Raw genomic sequence first — 18285 nt, 5'->3', positions numbered from 1 at the left:
GGAGCATTCACAACCTCCCTGGGCAACCCATTCCAGTGCCTCACCACCCTAACAGGAAAGAACTTCTTCCTTATATCCAATCTAAACCTCTGCTGTTTAAGTTTCAACCTGTTACCCCTTGTCCTGTCACTACAGTCCCTAATGAATAATCCCTCTCCAGCATCCCTGTAGGCCCCCTTCAAATACTGGAAGGCTGCTATGAAGTCTCCATTCAGCCTTCTCCAGGCTGAACAGCTCCAACTTTCTCAGCCTGTCTTCATATGGATCATAGCCTGCAGCTTGCTATCAACATTACCAGTTTGAAGCTCAGGGCCTTAACATTTTACTTGATAGTATAACAGTAAATACACACTTATTAGCAATTAGCCATTTTTCTCAGAAAACCTGCGTGACAAAGGCAGCTCTAATATATATGACCTATACCTATACACACTTTCTATACACCTATCTGTATCTACATATATATATGTATATATCATATATACAAAAATGTATGCCCATGTTAGAATTACATATTAGCAATTCTGCCTGTCCCACTGCTTCTTGTTCTCCCATCTACCTGTTACCTAGGACTTTGCCTGCAAGGGTCCCAGCTTCCTGCAGGGAAGGCAGGCATGAAGTGACAACTTGTCACTGTACTGAGCCTTGGAAAGTTGTATTTATCGCAGCTAAGAAAAGGAAAAGCTATTAAAAAAACTGCTAGAAAAAGAAAGTAAATGACTTGGGAAACAGCAGTGAACTTGGTGCAACAATGAAAAAACCCTATAAAAATCAAAGAACACAAAATGTTTTAAATTTCAGTAAATTCCAAAACCAGAAGGTCAGTAGGGAAAACCAACCAAACACAAAACAAACAAAACACAGGGTGTTAATAATATTTTGCATGTTTAAAAATGGGATGCTGCAGATGATCAGTTGACCTTGGACACTACATTATAAACTTGACTCCAAATGAGCTCTAGAACAGGCTGCGGAGGCACATACCTTCCTACAAAAATAGCACAATGAGAAAGCTATGTTATTTCATATGAGAAACAGAGAAGTCTGAAAACACTTCTTTATTCCCTAACACTATGTGTGCATAAAACACCTAAATCAATCCAACTGCATCAACTCCTTCTTAGTAAAAAAAATGCTGAGGAGTAGAATGAAACTGGAGAGCATCAACTGTGAAAGGCTGAAGCTGCAACAGCTTGTGAATGATGTGCCAATACCATTGAGACCAAGTGGAAATCTCTTCTACTGCTTTACAATCGCCGTATTTTATTAATCAGCCAAACAGCACATGGTAAAATTGAAATCTGCCTACAGAGCTGGCACATATGGGAAAAGCTCACTCCTGGTTGTTTTATTTTAAACAAAACCTACAGTAGCTCCCATTGTTTGTTTGTTTTTTCCCCCAGACTAGACAGCATGTGGCTTATGAGCCACACTGATAGATGCGATAAAGCTCCTGCCAGATCTGATTGATGACGGCTCTAGGAAATGCTGTGAAGGTCACACTGTAATTCTCTCCTTGCAGCTGCTCTGGGTAAGAAATGGTACAGCAAAATAGAATCTGGATCTGCTAATTGCTAATAACAGGGAAAATCCCTCTCTACCTTGCCTTCTCTTCCAGCTTTGAACAGGAATGCTATGCACATGTGCAACTGATGAGATACCAGGTAAGTTTCAAATAGATACTTAAACATACTTGAATGGACAAAAAAAAGTCCACCCACAGCAGCTGGCCAAATATTGAGCCTTTATACATTTGAAGACATTGTATAGTACTTTAGCATGAAAGAGACATATTAAATAACTTCTACTATTTGCTTCTCTGCAAAACAGAGATAACATACCACTACGTCTTCTGTGTGAAGGACCATATCTGAAAATCTAAATATATGAATTTATACTCCAAAGTTTGTTCATTTTAAATGACCCAAACATGCATGCTGATTAAAGGTAGCTACCAGCTCAGGACAAACTCATCATGACAAAACATCAGTCAGTCAAGCAGGACACCAAAATCTTGTTTTCCATAAAAAAGTCGAGATGCCATTAGGACAGTGATAAGAGACTTTGGGGAATTCACGAACACCATATAATGACAGTCCCCTAATGAATAATATATATTTACTGCGACTCATCGCAATTACCTCACATACACAAAGTGCTGTATTTCTTGGGGGTAAAATGCTGTTATCTTTGAGACAACAGCTACGTTACAGATTAAATTTGAAACCACTTGTGTACTCCTTTCTGGTACTTATTATTAATGTATGGAAATACTTTTATTCAGCATTTTGTACTCATAAAGATTTTGGCACAAGAAGGCCATTACCAACATCTGTCCTAGAGAAAGACAGCCTTTATATCACTCAGCTCAAAAACACATGACAGCAGTGAGATGCTGGCAGCAGAAATCCCCCAGACAGTTAAAAAATCTCACCACTATGTCACCATGAAAGGAATAATGCACTGCTTTTTTTTCCCCCAAATGTTCATTTCCTTCAGTTTAAGAAAGAGATTTAAAGAAGACTGTCTTATGCAGCTCTGCTTATTTTACTGCCAAACATATACCATCAACTTTTAAGATACCACTACACATAAAGAAAACATACAAAAGTAAATCTTAAGAGACCACAAAGGTCTCTTAAGGGATTCTTCCCTTGATTTCTTGATGTGAAGTATACAACAGGTATTGATTCATCCTTTTCACAGCACGGTGTGTCCTCCCAAGGCTACTCTAAGAGAGGAGATCACCATCAACTCATTTGGACATTGCTGTGTTGAGGGTGCTCAACACCTCAAGCAGTCAAACCTCACTATGCACCATACATCATGACCAATTTTCTTTTAAGGCGGCAGAGGGGTGATGGATGGCAGACAATTCTGGTTTTCTGCCTTTCAGGATTTCAGGTTTTACCATATTCTAGAAAATAGGGGTTACATCCCAAAAAGTTTGTTACCTGCTATATTGTCTTTCCACAAACTCCAATTATGTTCCTGCAATATTATTCATTAGCCTTATTAGCATCAGCACGTATTTCATGACCTAGAGAATCAAGAATTAACTTAGACAGTAAGAGCAATTAATCTAATTTATCTTACTAATCATTAATTATAAATTTATCATTTAATCTATACATAGTATTTTACAGTGCTGCTGCATATGCAACACAAATGCAAAACCTTCACATGTACATAGAGGGGTAGGTGTGGTCCAACCGTTGCTCATACCTGCTCATAGTTTTCCTACCTGTTCATAGTGTTGACAGTCTATTCTTTCTATTGCTTTATACAGACACTTCCCAAAAAGACATGTGGTGTGATATTAAAAATGTAAGTTTGCTCTGAGGCCAGCTCAGGATGCTTCATAGTAGAAAAGCTCCTCCTCATAAACTTCAGTAGACAACCTTAAAAGATGTAGGAGTACCTTCAAGACTGAGCTTTTTCAATCCTGGTTCAGAGTTCACAGTAACTCTTAGTCCTTCGGTTGACTTCCATTTTTCTAGTGTTATTTTTGCTGGATTTGACTATTAGAGTTCAACTGGAAGCCTAAGAACTTATTGTATTAGCATATATTAACCTGGAATAATATCTACTGAGTGACAAACTCACCTGCCCAGCCCAAACAGACAATTCCTGTCCCAGATGAAACATGATCAATAAACTGATGAATCAGAGGAAAATCAGGGTCATACCAGCAGCTAGGTGTCATTCACATCTAAAACAAGTTGAATTGCATAACTAGAAGGGATGCATAATTTCTTTGAAAAGCTGACACAGCAGGGTTTGGTGTGATTAAAACCATAATAACATAGAGTGAACTAAACTGTACAGGAGTTTGGAAGCAGAAGTCCTTGCATCCCACCCTCCCACTTCAGCAAGAGATCTCTCACTAATGAATATAAAGCACTCCCGTTCCTCCTCCTCGCCCCCTCCTCACAAAACAAAGAGCGCAGCTTGGAACAATGCCATTCACCAGGCAGGATCCTGGATATCATTCTGCCATTGACTGATGCATCAGATAGGAAACTTCTGAAAATGGACAGAAATTAAATCAGTCAACTCCAGATTGCATAAAGCAGTCCTGAACCGCTGGCTCTTTGTCATGCAGCAATGTCTTATGGAAATCGACAGTGAGCAGCAGAGCAAGACAATTCCTGGTCCGACCATACAGCAGGTTCTCTTTGTACCACTAAAAGGAATAGCACAATTAGTCATATGTGTATCAAACACAGCCTGCCCCCACTGACATTTCTTTCATTATTTTTATGTCTCTGACAGCATCCTTCCAATTTTGAGAGCTTCAGGAGATGAAAATGAAAAGCCTCACTAAGACTGCAAGATTTTAAAACAGTGTGAGTGCTTAGGTGCCTTGGGATGTTACCCCTCCTTGTTGATACTGCTTCAAGAAACACTGCAGTTTCAACCCCTCAGGTCCTCCAAATCCCTTCCTCTAAAAATCTTCATGAGACCCAGGAACAACACATAATACTTTGAATTTTGCTGATGTATTTCCTGAGAAACACCAAACAGTGCCACACATCACCAAAAGCAGTGAGTACCGGCTCATTGTTCTGTGCACAGGCTTGTCACTGTCGTCGCTGGGTGTCCAGACACAAAGAAAACTGTAGATGCTTATTTTCAGAAACCATTTCAAATTGTTCTTAAACCCATCTGGTGCCCTACAGCCCCAGAGAGGCAGGACAGATCTCCCTCTGGCTCTAATGCAGGATTCGTACCTCTTCCACCCCACTTTCAAAAGGATAATGGATTGTTCAAAAAAAGTAATTGTCTAGCTCTTCCCATGGAAACCACCAGGAGGCATAAGGGATGATGGAAGGGCACCAAGTGCCCATATAGGAGAGCACTGATGGATGGATCCATCTGGCTGCCAAGCTGTTCCCTTATGCCTCTGCACCCACCCACCCTTCCTGGAGAAGGAGAGAAAAAGAACTTCAAAATACTGCTATTTTCATGAAAGAAGAAGGTGTCCCTGTAACACTTGGAGCAGACAGAGACAGAGCACCTGCAAGGGTGAGATGCTAGTTATGGAAAGCACCACTGAGGGACAAATCAAGCCGTTTTCCCATGGAACAAAACAAAGAACTTCACAAAGAACAGCAGAATCAGTTGGCTTAAAAAGCCCCGGACTGCAGTGCAATATTTAACTAGATCTTTCTGGCTTTGAGATGTATTTTTTTATAGCCAGATCTCAGCTGAAGAGATGAGTCACTGCAAACGTATGGTAAAATAAAACAGGCACAGACACACCAAGCGTTTGCATCAAACTGATCATATAGGATCCAGAGGACAGATTAGCTAAATACTCTTCCTCCTGACATCTGCCTTGTCTTGCCTTTCAGAAGCTGCACTCATTCATCTACACTGCCTTTATGGGCAGGTGAATGCCTCGGTTTCCAAGAGATACCCGCCTGAATCCATTCACCTCCTCCAACTCCAGAGCTTGCAGTTTATAAAGCAACGTCTGCTTTTGGCTGTTTATCCGGCTCTTTTGCCGCCTGTTATTTTCCTACTGGCTAAAATCTTTGGCAAGTTTTCGCTATCCCACACACACAAGACACAACGCGCACAGAACCAACAAAGTTAAAATCGAGTTTCCAAAAAACCCCTCAGTGGAAGAAATCAAAATACGTCGCTGTGAACTGAACCACCGGCTACCAATCGCAGGCTGCTTTTTAGTTTTAACCTCTCTGTTAAACAGGAAATAAAAAGGAGGGGATCAGACCGGGAAGCCAATGGGATAAATCTGGAAGGATGGTTCTTTTCGCCTTTGCCCTTACTGAATCCAGAGACTGTAACATGATGCAATCTCTCGACTACGATGAAATGGGTTCAAATGGCAAAGGCTGGAAAGAGACCACCTCTTCCCCCTCTAAAAAGGCAGAGAATAATGAAACTCCCAGCTGTACAAAGCAGCAGCGCGGTTGCCAGGCTGGTGCCTTTCCCCGGGAAGGGATGCGAGTTTCGGGATGGCAAACAGAGGGTTTCATCCCAGAGGATCTCAGTCAGATTTCTGCTCTATCAAGCCCGGGCACGGGCAGCACCGTGCAGCGCTGCCAGAGCCCGGGGGAAGCCGACGGGAGCTGCCGCCGCCTGATGCTTCGGCTCCCGTGAAGCTTTTTCCATGTGCTGCTCCCGGCCAAGAAGACGAGCGAGGCTTTTTTGCTTTTTAGGCTTTTTTTCCAGTAACCCCACACCTTTCCTAGCATGAGGCTGCCCGGAGCAGCAGCGGAAAAGGGCAGAAAAAGCCCCTTTTCTGGATCCAGCCCTTCCCCTCCCTGTTTCTTCCCCCTCTTTACCCTCCTCGCCCGCAGCGCTGGGAAGAGATGCTGGGGGGATGCCGGAGCCCTCCTACCTTTAGGGCTGTCCTGCCGCGGCTGTCGGCTCACAGCAGGCTCCGCGCAGCTCCGGCCGCGCAGCGCAGAGCCGCGGGGCGCAGGCACCACCGCGCCGCGCCGGGGGCGGGAGGGGTGGAACCGGCACCTCCTCTCTCCCGGTCCCACCGCCCCGAGGGGCGGGGACAGGGGCCAGGCGGAGCCAACGGAACAAAGGCGGAATGGGGGGGGTTCGCAGCATCCCGGTGGGGGGGGGTGTCGGGGTGCGGCTGACCCCTGGTGCAGGGCAGGAGCGGGGCAGGTATGTGCGGCATCCCCCGGGAACAGGCAGGTGAACCGAAGTGCCCCTGCGAGGCTGATGCTGGCAGGTCAGACATGGGTTTCTGCCCCTGAGTAAAGCATCTTCGGTGGATGGAGGCTTTTTCCCGGAGCAAATGCTGAAACACTGTGATATCGTAACAGGAGCTTTGGTGCAGTCCGTCCCCTTCTCATTTATACCCAAGAGATGTTGTCACCCTGACACTCAGCCGTGTCATACCCACAGCATGGAACAGGAATAACCCACAGCATGGAACAGGAGCACACTGAGCTCATCATCTACTGTAGGGTGTTTGTGATGTGCCACCTCTTAATTGAAGCACGTTACCATTTATCTAAAATCACAACTTAAGCCCTTCTGTTGAAATAGTGCAAACAGATCCAACATGCACAGACCCAACTTGGATTTGAAACCAGGTTCTGTCATCTTTGGTTAGATTGATACAAGACAGATTTAAATCAAGAGTGCAAGTTGAGGCAGTTTATGTTGATTAAGGTTTATATTGATTAAAAGTATCACTCAAGAATTTAAAGCAGGCTTCAGCCAACATGTTTTTATGAGGGAGAAGTCATGTTTGACCAACCTTACAGCCTTCTATGAGGAAGTGACTAGGTGGAGGGATGATGGTAGAGCGGTAGATGTGGTTTTTCTTGATTTCAGTAAGGCATTTGATACTGTCTCCCACAGTATTCTCATAGATAAGCTAAGAAAGTGTGGGCTTGACAATCAGGTAGTGAAGTGGATCAAGAACTGGTTGAAAGGAAGAAGGCAGAGAGTTGTGGTCAATGGCACAGAATCTGGCTGGAGGTCTGTGAGTAGTGGAGTCCCTCAGGGGTCGGGGCTGGGACCAGTGCTGTTTAATATTTTCATCAACGACCTGGATGAGGGAACTGAGTGTACCCTCAGCAAGTTCACTGATGACACTAAACTGGGAGGAGTGGCTGACACACCAGAAGGCTGTGTTGCCATTCAGCGAGACCTGGACAGGCTGGAGAGTTGGGCAGGGAGAAACTTGATGAAATTCAACAAGGGCAAGTGTAGAGTCTTGCATCTGGGGAAGAACAACCCCATATACCAGTACAGGTTGGGGGTTGACTTGCTGGAAAGGAGTGAAGGGGAAAGGGACCTTGGGGTCCTGGTGGATAGGAGGATGACCATGAGCCAGCAATGTGCCCTTGTGGCCAAGAAGGTAAATGGCATCCTAGGATGCATTAGAAAGGGTGTAGTTAGTAGGGCAAGAGAGGTTCTCCTCCCCCTGTACTCTGCCTTGGTGAGGCCACATCTGGAATATTGTGTCCAGTTCTGGGCCCCTCAGTTCAAGAAGGACAGGGAATTGCTTGAAAGAGTCCAGCCCAGAGCCACAAAGATGATGAAGGGAGTGAAACACCTCCCTTATGAGGAGAGGGTGAGGGAGCTGGGTCTCTTTAGCTTGGAGGAGACTGAGGGGTGACCTCATCAGTGTTTACAAATATGTAAAGGTGTCAGGATGATGGAGCTAGGCTTTTTTCAGTGATATCCAGTGGTAGGACAAGGGGCAATGGGTGTAAACTGGAGCATAGGAGGTTCCACGTTAACATCAGGAAGAACTTCTTTACTGTAAGAGTGAGAGAGCACTGGAACAGGTTCCCAGGGAGGTTGTGGAGTCTCCTACGTTGGAGATATTCAAGGCCTGCCTGGACAAGTTCCTGTGTGATGTACTCTAGGTTACCCTGCTCTTGCAGGGGGGTTGGACTAGATGAACTTTTGAGGTCCCTTCCAACCCTTGGGATTCTGTGATTCAGCTTTTAGCAAAGTTGCAGGTTAAAGAAGTGCAAACTTGCACATGGACAAGGTTGTATGAACATGTTCCAAATGGGACAAGTTCATGCATTTATTTTCTTTTTTGTCCATAAAGAAATTAGAAAACTGAGATCACAGGGGAATGTTGCTGAAGGAAGAACATTAATTAAGGCAATCTTCATCTTTAGTCCAGCTGGGTGTTAGAGCATCTTCTCTTTTACTTCAAGTCTAACAGCTGGATGCACAAACATTCTCTTGTGAGAAGTACTGGTGGAGCATTCTATATGTAGTCATTCCAATAGGGTGATACCTCAAGTAATAGGTTCAGCTAGGGGAAATTTTAGCTATTCAGCATTTACACTACATGGCCAGCCAGGATATGCATGAGATTTCTGTAGCCTAATCAGGAGTGCTGAATTCACAGCTCAGCCTTGTCAGGACAAATTATTTAGCCCAAAATCTCACTTTCAGCTGTTCTCTTTCTTGTATGCCTTTGGGTATGGACAGGGAAGGACTTGCCTACTGGATGAGTTCTTCCAACAGCAGCAGCCTGCTCCTACCTGCCTGTTTTCATTCCACTTGCTGGGAGCTGGCAGGAGTGGGTTTGGAGTAGTCAGAAGTAGTGATTGTTCTGGCTATATTAAAGGGCTTAGTCGGCCTTAAAAAAATTAAACCGTACTCTTCTTCTCCACAGTTCAATTGCTTTCAGCTATTCCTGTCTTAGAGCTACTTGATTTGCATCATGACCTGTAAAACTTGCTTGCTAGAGAGAGCAATCCAAAAGATTGCTGTAAAAGCAGAGCCTTTGGCTGCTCTGTCTCATGCAGTGTAATCCATGCACATTACCACTGATTTGTATGCTTGCAGCAAGCACTTCCAGGATTTGGTGGCTTTACTGCCTCTGTTTTGGTAAAGTTTAATTGCACATTACATTAAATAACACTTCAGTGTGTAGACTCTGCTTGCCCTAAGACACTCTGTGGCACCTCTGCAGTCTCTAAGCAGGGTGCTTGGCTCTGGCAACATTGCAGAGTGTTTCTCCCACAGAAATGTCCTGAAAACATTAGGAAGCGGATCAGCAAAGAAACAAAGATGAGAAATGGTCATCACAAGACTGGCAAGAAAATAAGTGCTTTATGTCCTGTGCCACATGAGGAAGTGAGATAATGAGAGGTTTGTCCTTAGGCTGTTGGAGGGATTGGTAAGGAATTCTTGTATTCTGGTGGTAACGCCATCGGGAGTTAAGAAGGGACCATCTATCACAGAGACAAACATCAGACAGCACAAAGGGATCCTCATGAAGATAAATTCTGTCTAAAGCCAAAGAGCTCAAAATAACCTTTTTCTTATATGAATTTTTAGTTTCCATAATACTACATTTTAAAATGACATCCCCTTCCCCCCCCCCAAGTTCTGAGTTTGTATGCATTCTGTAAGCTGCTTCAGCTGCACAACAGACCTTAGTGATTCAGTGTATTTCTCTCTCATGAGTATTCAATGACACTATTTAAATTCAGATTCCATTTTATAGAATTAAAAGGAACAGCACATAACTCACCTCAAACACAGTATCATCAAAATAAATCAACTGATTACTGAGGAATTTCTTGCATGGAAACTGAAGTCACGCCATTAATGGGAAATCTGTGGTTCACAGTAACAGTACGTCATACTTTGCACCCAATAAACCTCTTAAACTAATCTTTTAACACAAAGTAGTAAAAGACAAATTTGTAGAAGTGTCCCTGTTTGAAACACACATTCTCCATGCTTGAAAAAGTGCCTTCTGTCTTAAAGTTTAAGACCAAACATGCATGCAGTGTTCCAAATCCTACCTTTGCTCTCAGTAACTCACAATACATTTCCACTCTATCAAAGGTAACTTCATTACTGTGGAAATAGTCTTCACAAACATGACTTGATGTAGCTTAGTCATAGGGATGCCCTTATTTTCCTATACATGTCTTAGCACTGGTTATCACAAAAAACAAAATAACCAGAGCAAAGAAAAGAAAAACTATCGAGTAGTCCTAACAGTAACATATCCAAATGTAGCTGTTTACAAGACTGGGACTTTAACCATCAGATAATCTATTGCGTGTTGGAGAAGAAAAGTCATGAAAATGACAGGCCATGTTTATTATCCTTAGGATGTGCTTAGAAGAGTTATTATGCATGTTTTAAGATACTATTTTTCTCTTTGGAAAATCAGCATTGGATGAAATCTGAGAAACACAGGCATGAGGAATAAAATCTCCAACCATTTGTTGTGATTTATGTCTTGTAAGGAACTCCAAGCAATTTGGATTTGGCTCACTTAAATAATGTAACAAGGCAGGAAAACAGTACTTTAAGCATTTAAAAGTATGGGTCAGTTTTTAAAGATACACTCAATTCCACTTCAAATCTGCCCTGGACTGAGTCCATAAGCACACAACTCACTAGTTTAAGAGGCCCCAAAACCTCAGCAACATCCTGGTGAGAAAACAAGAAAAACTATTGGATGATGTAAGTGATGATTGGTATTCTCTGAAAGTCCACTCAATGCTTTTCGATAAGACCTTTCAAGATGCCTCTACAGGATTAGGGAAGGATAGGGGGAGAAGAAAAGAATGTTCAGTATCTTAAAGTGAAATCATACCTGTTAGAAAGATCCTGTATGTTCTCGTTATTCAGTACCAGAAAGCCTGTCCAAACAACCTGCCTCTTTGGGGGGTTTTGTGGGGTGTTGAGGGATTTCTGTTGTTTAAGCAGACACAAAAAAACCTACAATTGACAAAATGTTGACTTTATGTAGAGACCAGACACTGCCTTGTGCAGAGCCAGCATGTCAGGCAGGGAAGATGAGGGCTCCCTGGAATCAGCCTTACTGTGGCTGCCTCCTGCCATCTCCAGCCTCCTGCCCTCGCATTGTGTTGGCATGGGGGAAGAGATGGTCTCTGGGAATAGAAAAAAGCAGGCAAAAATATTGTGCAATCTGGGCTGTCAAGAGATGGAATGACATTGCAGTAATTACCACTCTCCAGTAAAACATGATGGCAGGATTTCAAAAACAGAAGGCAAGTTATGGCTTTTTAGAACAAAAATCTTTTCCTGCTAATTTGAAATTGTGATTTTTCTGTAAGGCAATCGTCAGCATTTCTACAGCTGTCACAGACACTTGAAGCATTTACAAATATAGAAATGGAATAAATAGAATAAATGTCTTTTATGCACAGCAAGAAGCTCTTGATGAAGTGTTCTGCTTGGGTTTTTTTTTTCCTTTCCTTATCATATACTCTGATCCTGTTATGGCAGAATCTATTGTAATTAATACTCAAATACTCAGCACCTTTCTCGCTTTTTAAAAGAAGAGTATCTTTTTGAACTATTGTCTCTTCAGTAAGTTGTTTTGGGTTTTTTTCTTGGGTCCCACATTCCAGGTTCAGTGGGGGATTGGTGGGGAATCACATTTTACGTACACTTTAAAAATCTGTTCCAGGAATCTCATAGTGCTGAGTATATATGTGCCCCCAAAGCACTTCTACAGGTAAAACTTTTAACAGAAATGCCATTCACCTTTCTGAAGAAAGCAGATTTGACAAAGTGTGCATTATAGAAACTTCAAGAAGAGGGATTATGCAGCTTTTACATATTGCACGGGCCTCTCCTTACTCTCTATGCAGATGGGTCTTCTCCTGGGTAACAATACTATTTGCAACTATCATATCATCACAGAGTTGTAAAACATCTTAAATTAGGTTCTTCATTGCATTGCTAATTGATTTAGAATGAGGGCAGAGGGAATATATACAAAAGGATAATACATACCTTACAGAATCGCAATGTGCAGCTAATAGTTACTTCCCATGCATATTCTTCTGTTTGAGCTAAACATAAGCAAACAATCCCTTGTTCTGATTTCACTTTTAGAAGAGATTCTATATAACTTGACCTTTGTGGTCTCGCACAGGTAAGGCTGCCAGTGATTTCAGTGGGCTTAGCATTTAGTGCCTGACATTTTCAAAATGCGAACAATCCTTTTATGAGTTGCATATTAAAACCTCAGCACCACTGAAAAGTAGCTGTACTGTTGCATAGTACAAACTTGAACAGAACAAACAAAAAGCCTAGTCTTGTTACTTTTCTTATTCGTTAAGGTTGAACACACTGGAAGAAGATTCCTGTAAACCTCACCTCTTTGCCCATTTTCCTTGTATTCAAGCAAGACTGGGCCAAAAATGGAACCTCAGCCCTTCCCTGTCACTTCATACCACCACCCCCCCCCTTTCCTTGTCCTGCATTGTTCAACAAGGTATGAAACTCTATACCTCTCTATACCTTCCTTCTCCTTTATCATCAAGATCAGGGAACAGCCAGTTCTTAAACTTGATCATCTGCCAAAATAATACCTGTGTAATTCTGTTGAAAATCTAAACTATTCGGATAAACACACTGTGTTGTTTTACAATCTCATTACTCTTCAGTTGACTCACTGTGATACATGACTCTTGTTTTACATGAGTCATTTTCTTATTCCTTCAAGAAAGCTTGGCCAGGTTGGCTTTTAATGATATTTTTAAAAGTAGCCAGGTTGGCTTTTAATGATACTTCTAAAAGTAGCAAAGCCGCACTTTTTCTGCCCCGAAAACCTTTGTAATGTTTTTTCCATTTAAGCCATCTAATTGAAAGGATTTTGAAAGACAAAGACCTTATTTATGGTTGGGCATCTGCTACTTTAATGCTTACCTTCTGCGCAGTGTTTGGAAATCAATGCCTAATAGAGTAGTATCTTTGTGAGATTTGTTTTGCAAGTATTAAGCCTCCATATTTATTACTGAATTTCTCACAGTAGACTTTTTATCATTTTTTAGTAAGGGCTCAAGAAAAATTTCATAAGTATTTCAAATTTCAGATTAATAGCAGTGTTGCCCAACTGATACTAATTTTAGTCATTGCATGAATGAGCCTACTTCAGAAGTACAAAGGTAAGAAAAGCTAAAAAACCATTCACAGACCCTAGAGGAAGGTATCTGCCTTGAAATTCAGCACCTCGTAATTACCTACAGCAGCAGAGTCCTTCCACTGATGATGACAGGAGAATATTCTGCTGCAGAACCCTTTAATTTTAGCCCTTATTCAAATTAAGCTTCCCCCAAAACTTTAGCTCATATTCTGTACTTATATTCTCTTCTGTGCCATTTAAATTGGAATAAAGTATTTCAGTAGCATTTGATTATTACAGTATTTTTATTGCACTATAACAATAACCAGTTATTACAGTCGAAAAAAAAAATATTAAGGAAAAAAATGCCATGTGAACAATTTGATGCTTATAAAGTGACTCATAAAGTCCTGCAGGCACTTCCATCTATCAAAGACTAGCTGAGAGATGAAAAATGTCTAGTATGAAACTGGCAAAAACTGGGGAGTCCAAACTGTGATGTTTTACATCCATAACTTGACAGAATTGGTTTTTAAAGTCTGACTAGCAAAATAGTCAAGAGACATGAAGGGTATTAACCTGGTTCCTCAACTGAATTATTCCAGGCCAGAGAACTGGAGGGAGATTAGACAGACCATTAATAACCTCAATTGTTTAATTTGCTGTTAAACATGGTATCTGTTTAATTATTCAGTAATAGAAAAAAATATAGATAGCACTGTAAAAAATTGTGAGTCTTATGTCAGAGGTCAGAAGCATGTCCACTTGGGAGGAAAAAACCCAGCAACCTGAAATAGCGAGACCAGCTCAACCAGGGCTTCAGCATAAAGTATATTTGTAGCAAAAAAGGCAAAGTCATTCTTACCTTTATTCTTCCCCTGTAAAAAAGATATTACAATATTTGGCATAATGTGGTGAATATAAAGAAATACTGTAATGCCTTTATTCTGTCAGACCATGTCCTGAATACAAGGTAGAACAGGCTGAGAGGAGACTGCAGAAGAATTATCAAGGGCAAAGAAAGGATTTAATCTTGAAAGAAACTGAACACATTGCAATTTAGTAGAGAGATAAGTTAAAGAATGTAATAAAGGAATGCATCACAGCAAATGGAGAAAGCAAGTCAATAGCAAACCGTCCACGACGTAAATGTAACAAGGTTCAGAAACAGAAATCAAGGATAACCAGACTTCTTCTAACAAACTGTAAAAACACCATAGCTGGGACAGCAAACTTGTTCCTTAAAGCCTTGAGTCATTAGATTTAGATTACATTTAGATTACATTACATTTAGATATGTGCGACACACTGCTTTTGTCTGGGTTTGGGTTTCCTACTGATCACTGGGGAGCTGCAGCTGCTGGGCAGTCTGGCATGGAAGGACTACTGGCTGGACCAGACTTCTGCATATATTTGTTCAACCATTTAAAAAAACATATGGAACTACTTTGTTAGACTTGATGATCCTAAAGGTCTTTTCCAACCTAGTTTGTTCTATGATTCTATTTACAAACACCTGTGTGCATGGTAGTCAAGATGTCAAACACGGAGCGGTAGGAAGATAACGTGAAATCATGACAATAAGAGCACTTAGAAAAACACAAAACTACTCTTTGCTGTAACTCACAGAGATGGTGGTTGTGAGAGGAAATAATAACCAGCTGCACCAACCCAGCAAACTTCAAACTGCTGTGAGTGCTTCATTACCAGAGAAGTAAACTATTGAGATCTAATGTTTAAAATGAATGCAGTTTTACTGAGTATCACCTTTTCTGACATGGCTTTCCACAGAATAGAAAAAGTGCAAAAGAATACAAAGACTCAAGAAGCCTGAGCTGGCACCTTCTGTGAGCTTTTGAGGATTTTGCTATAGCTCAGATATGAATTGGATATGAAGAAGAAATGCAAGGCTCTAGTATAATTTTACATCTACAAGAGGGTTGCAGTCTGCCACTGTGATATTAAAAACAATTGTCTTTTTGTTTTCAGATACTGAACATATATACTCAAAAATGGTAGCCATGTGTGTGACCTATCAAGTAACCACATTGGTCAAGGGGCAGTCATCAGGAAATGTTAAATACATGGTTCCTCATCAATATGAGGAATGCAAGACAAGGCATCCCTCTTGGTCTAAACTGTATCTTTTTTGTTCGTGTAAAACCAGCCTTCTCTCGGAGGGTTACTGGATGCCAGGTAGCTTTTCACAAGAATATATTTTCTTGTTCCTGCAATTCCAGATTTCAGAGTTCTCCCCTGAACCACAACGAAAAGAATAGCAGAAGGTCAGACAAAAATGTCCAGCCTTCTCAGACAGCTATAATGGTAACCTGGCATGCCTGGTTTCCTATCTGGAATCATTGGTCAGATATTCCTCAGCAACCACAAAAATCCATGTGCTCCTTTGTCTCAAAGACTATGATGATTAAATAAGTTGGCTTTTTCATTGCTGTGTTTGAGACATGCCTTCTTTAAAATACATGAGGTGAGAATTAGGTCATACATCAGGGTTGTCATGAACAGCTGAGACATACAACTCAGATCCAAGCATGAAAATGAAATTGCTGACAAAGTCCCCTTGCTTTTTGTATAGATATCACAATAGGTTACTGCAAGAGCTACAATAATCCTTTTGAGCTGCACAGCCATGTCCATACTTACCAAAATGCTGAAAGACAGCATTTCCTTGAAAACAAGACCATGGAACAGTATCTTAATAACTCTAAAGAGTATTATCTAAAAAACAGCTGACGATTTGTCGAGACTCTCAGCTTGTTACTGCCAACGCAGGAGCACACTATCAGATGGAATATTCTGGCAAAGACTTACCTCATTGCTCTGAAATGCATTTTCCATTTCAGAGTGCTGTTTAAGATTAGCATATGGAACTCTAGAAATAAACCAGAATATTGATTATGCACGTTAGGCTATTCACATTCAATAAGACATTTTTACGTTCCTGAAAGAAGACTACGTGACTGAAATTCCAATTTGTAGATTTTAAATTGGAAAAACATGATAAATTTTAAGAACAGAAATGTTGCATTCTCTAGAATACTGTCTTCTGGTTTACAGCATTTAGGTGATGTACAGAAAACACTTAGTGATGAAGTGAATTACAGCACTACTCACTTCATGGACTTTTTACACTGGTGTATTTGGTTTGTGCCAAATCCAGCATACAATATCATACTGTAAATGAGAATTTAGGCTGGAAAGTATAACTGAATAGGTCAATACATCACATGACAAAAGACGCTTTAAATATAGAGTGATATACCTATATGTGCCATCTGAAAAACAGAACAGCTTATTGAGTTATGCCACCTCTGCACAGAACAGACATCTACAGACCATTTAAAACTTTCAGGAAAATGAAATAAGAAGGACACACAAGAGTACTTGTTCATCTAATGTCAGCAAAGGTTTTGTGTATGGAAGCCAAAATTCCTTCTTGGTTTTGGCTGGTAGAAGAAACGTAAGTTGATAAACTGTCTGTCTTCTAAAACATTTTTGCGTGTTTGGCATTGAATATGTGCCTGTTTGGTGACTAGTATAATGAACACAAAGAATTACTGTGTTAGGTAATTTTGTGAGATCTGTGCAATTCAAAGTACCATCCTGATGGCTTGAAAGTGATTTGGTAACATGGTCTAGGAGCTGCCAATGATCGTAAGACTGGTATTCCATCAACTTGGTAAAATCTGATTCATTATTTTCACTTATATACTGTAGGCAAGAATGAATTTAATCTAAAATTAGATAGCTTGCAATGCATACTTCTGCAGTTGGACTGGCTTTCTTCATATTCTGTGGGCACAAATAAAAGAGGTGCAATTCATATAACTTGTTTTGAACACTAGGATGTGATTGAAGTATTTTTTTATCTTCACTGACCACAAAGGGGAGCACAGAATGGCAAACTCACTTGTAAGCAAGTACAGATAGATGATGGGGTACCACTCCTAGGTACATTTGTGCATTGTGCTAAGAACTGATGTTCATGAACTAAAACAACTCCATGGGGGTATGTAAAAGAAGAGTTGTATCTGATTTAGTTCAGGTAGGAGAAGGACCTTTAGGATACACTTTTAAGGCTGTTGACATTCTAACAGACTAACTCAAAACAGCATAAATGGGTCAGAGTTCACATGTTCCCACTGTCCTCACTTGTCATCAGCCATACATTTGCATAATACAGTACAGCAGCATGGAGCTATTAATCATGTGTTGTTTAGTAATGCACATTTTCCTTCCAGCACAGGTTGAATCCTATACCAACCAGTACAATAGTTTCTGTGCCTACCATTTCCAAGTCATTATTAAGGTAACATATTAAACCTGATCTGCCCTAGTATATGGATTTCTTTGATCAACCTGCAATAGTTTTTCCTCATTGAGAAGACACCTGCAATCAATCTGATGTCCCAAGAAGGTTTAGATGAGAAGAGTGGTCTTTATCAATGTCCAGCTTATTCATTACTCTTCCAATTGTTCTCCTGGATTTAGTTTTTCATAGTACCCATGGACCCTGCTGATCACGCTTTGGATTGGCCCATTTTGGTGTGCTGCCAGTTTTCATATGTAGGCAAAATAGTAAGCTATTCTAAGGTTTAAAAGCATTATAGATGTTATCTACATGTGATCAGGAGTTCTGAATTAAACTGGCTAATGGTTCTGCACACTGAGTATCACCAATAAGCAGCTTTTGCTTGGTCAGATGTGACAATTGCTTAATGGATTGCTTAATTCATGGCCAACTTCACAGTAACTTGACATTCACAGTTACACTTAACGCCCTCCTTAGTGAGCATATCGAATGCAAAATACATGGCATTTACATTAATACCACGGGAAGACCCTGTCCAGAGCAGCAGTACAATCTAAAAATTATACACACATTCATAACAAAG

The 18285-nt window shown here is 41.0% G+C and overlaps 1 protein-coding gene across 1 annotated transcript in view; it reads right to left on the bottom strand.

Annotated features, from left to right (window-relative positions):
* AFAP1 (actin filament associated protein 1) overlaps window positions 1–6486 on the bottom strand; it is a 117217-nt gene extending 110731 nt beyond the window's left edge. The window contains exon 1 of the mRNA XM_005148508.3: window positions 6371–6486. The gene's annotated coding sequence lies outside the window, so the exon portion shown is untranslated. The remainder of the gene's footprint in view (window positions 1–6370) is intronic.
* Between the last annotated feature and the right edge of the window lie 11799 nt (window positions 6487–18285).

This window comes from Melopsittacus undulatus, chromosome 7 (assembly GCF_012275295.1).
Source record: "Melopsittacus undulatus isolate bMelUnd1 chromosome 7, bMelUnd1.mat.Z, whole genome shotgun sequence".
In the NCBI taxonomy this organism is placed as follows: domain Eukaryota; kingdom Metazoa; phylum Chordata; class Aves; order Psittaciformes; family Psittaculidae; genus Melopsittacus; species Melopsittacus undulatus.
Note: the sequence above shows the minus strand (reverse complement) of the source record. Positions and strands in the feature narration are given on the sequence as shown.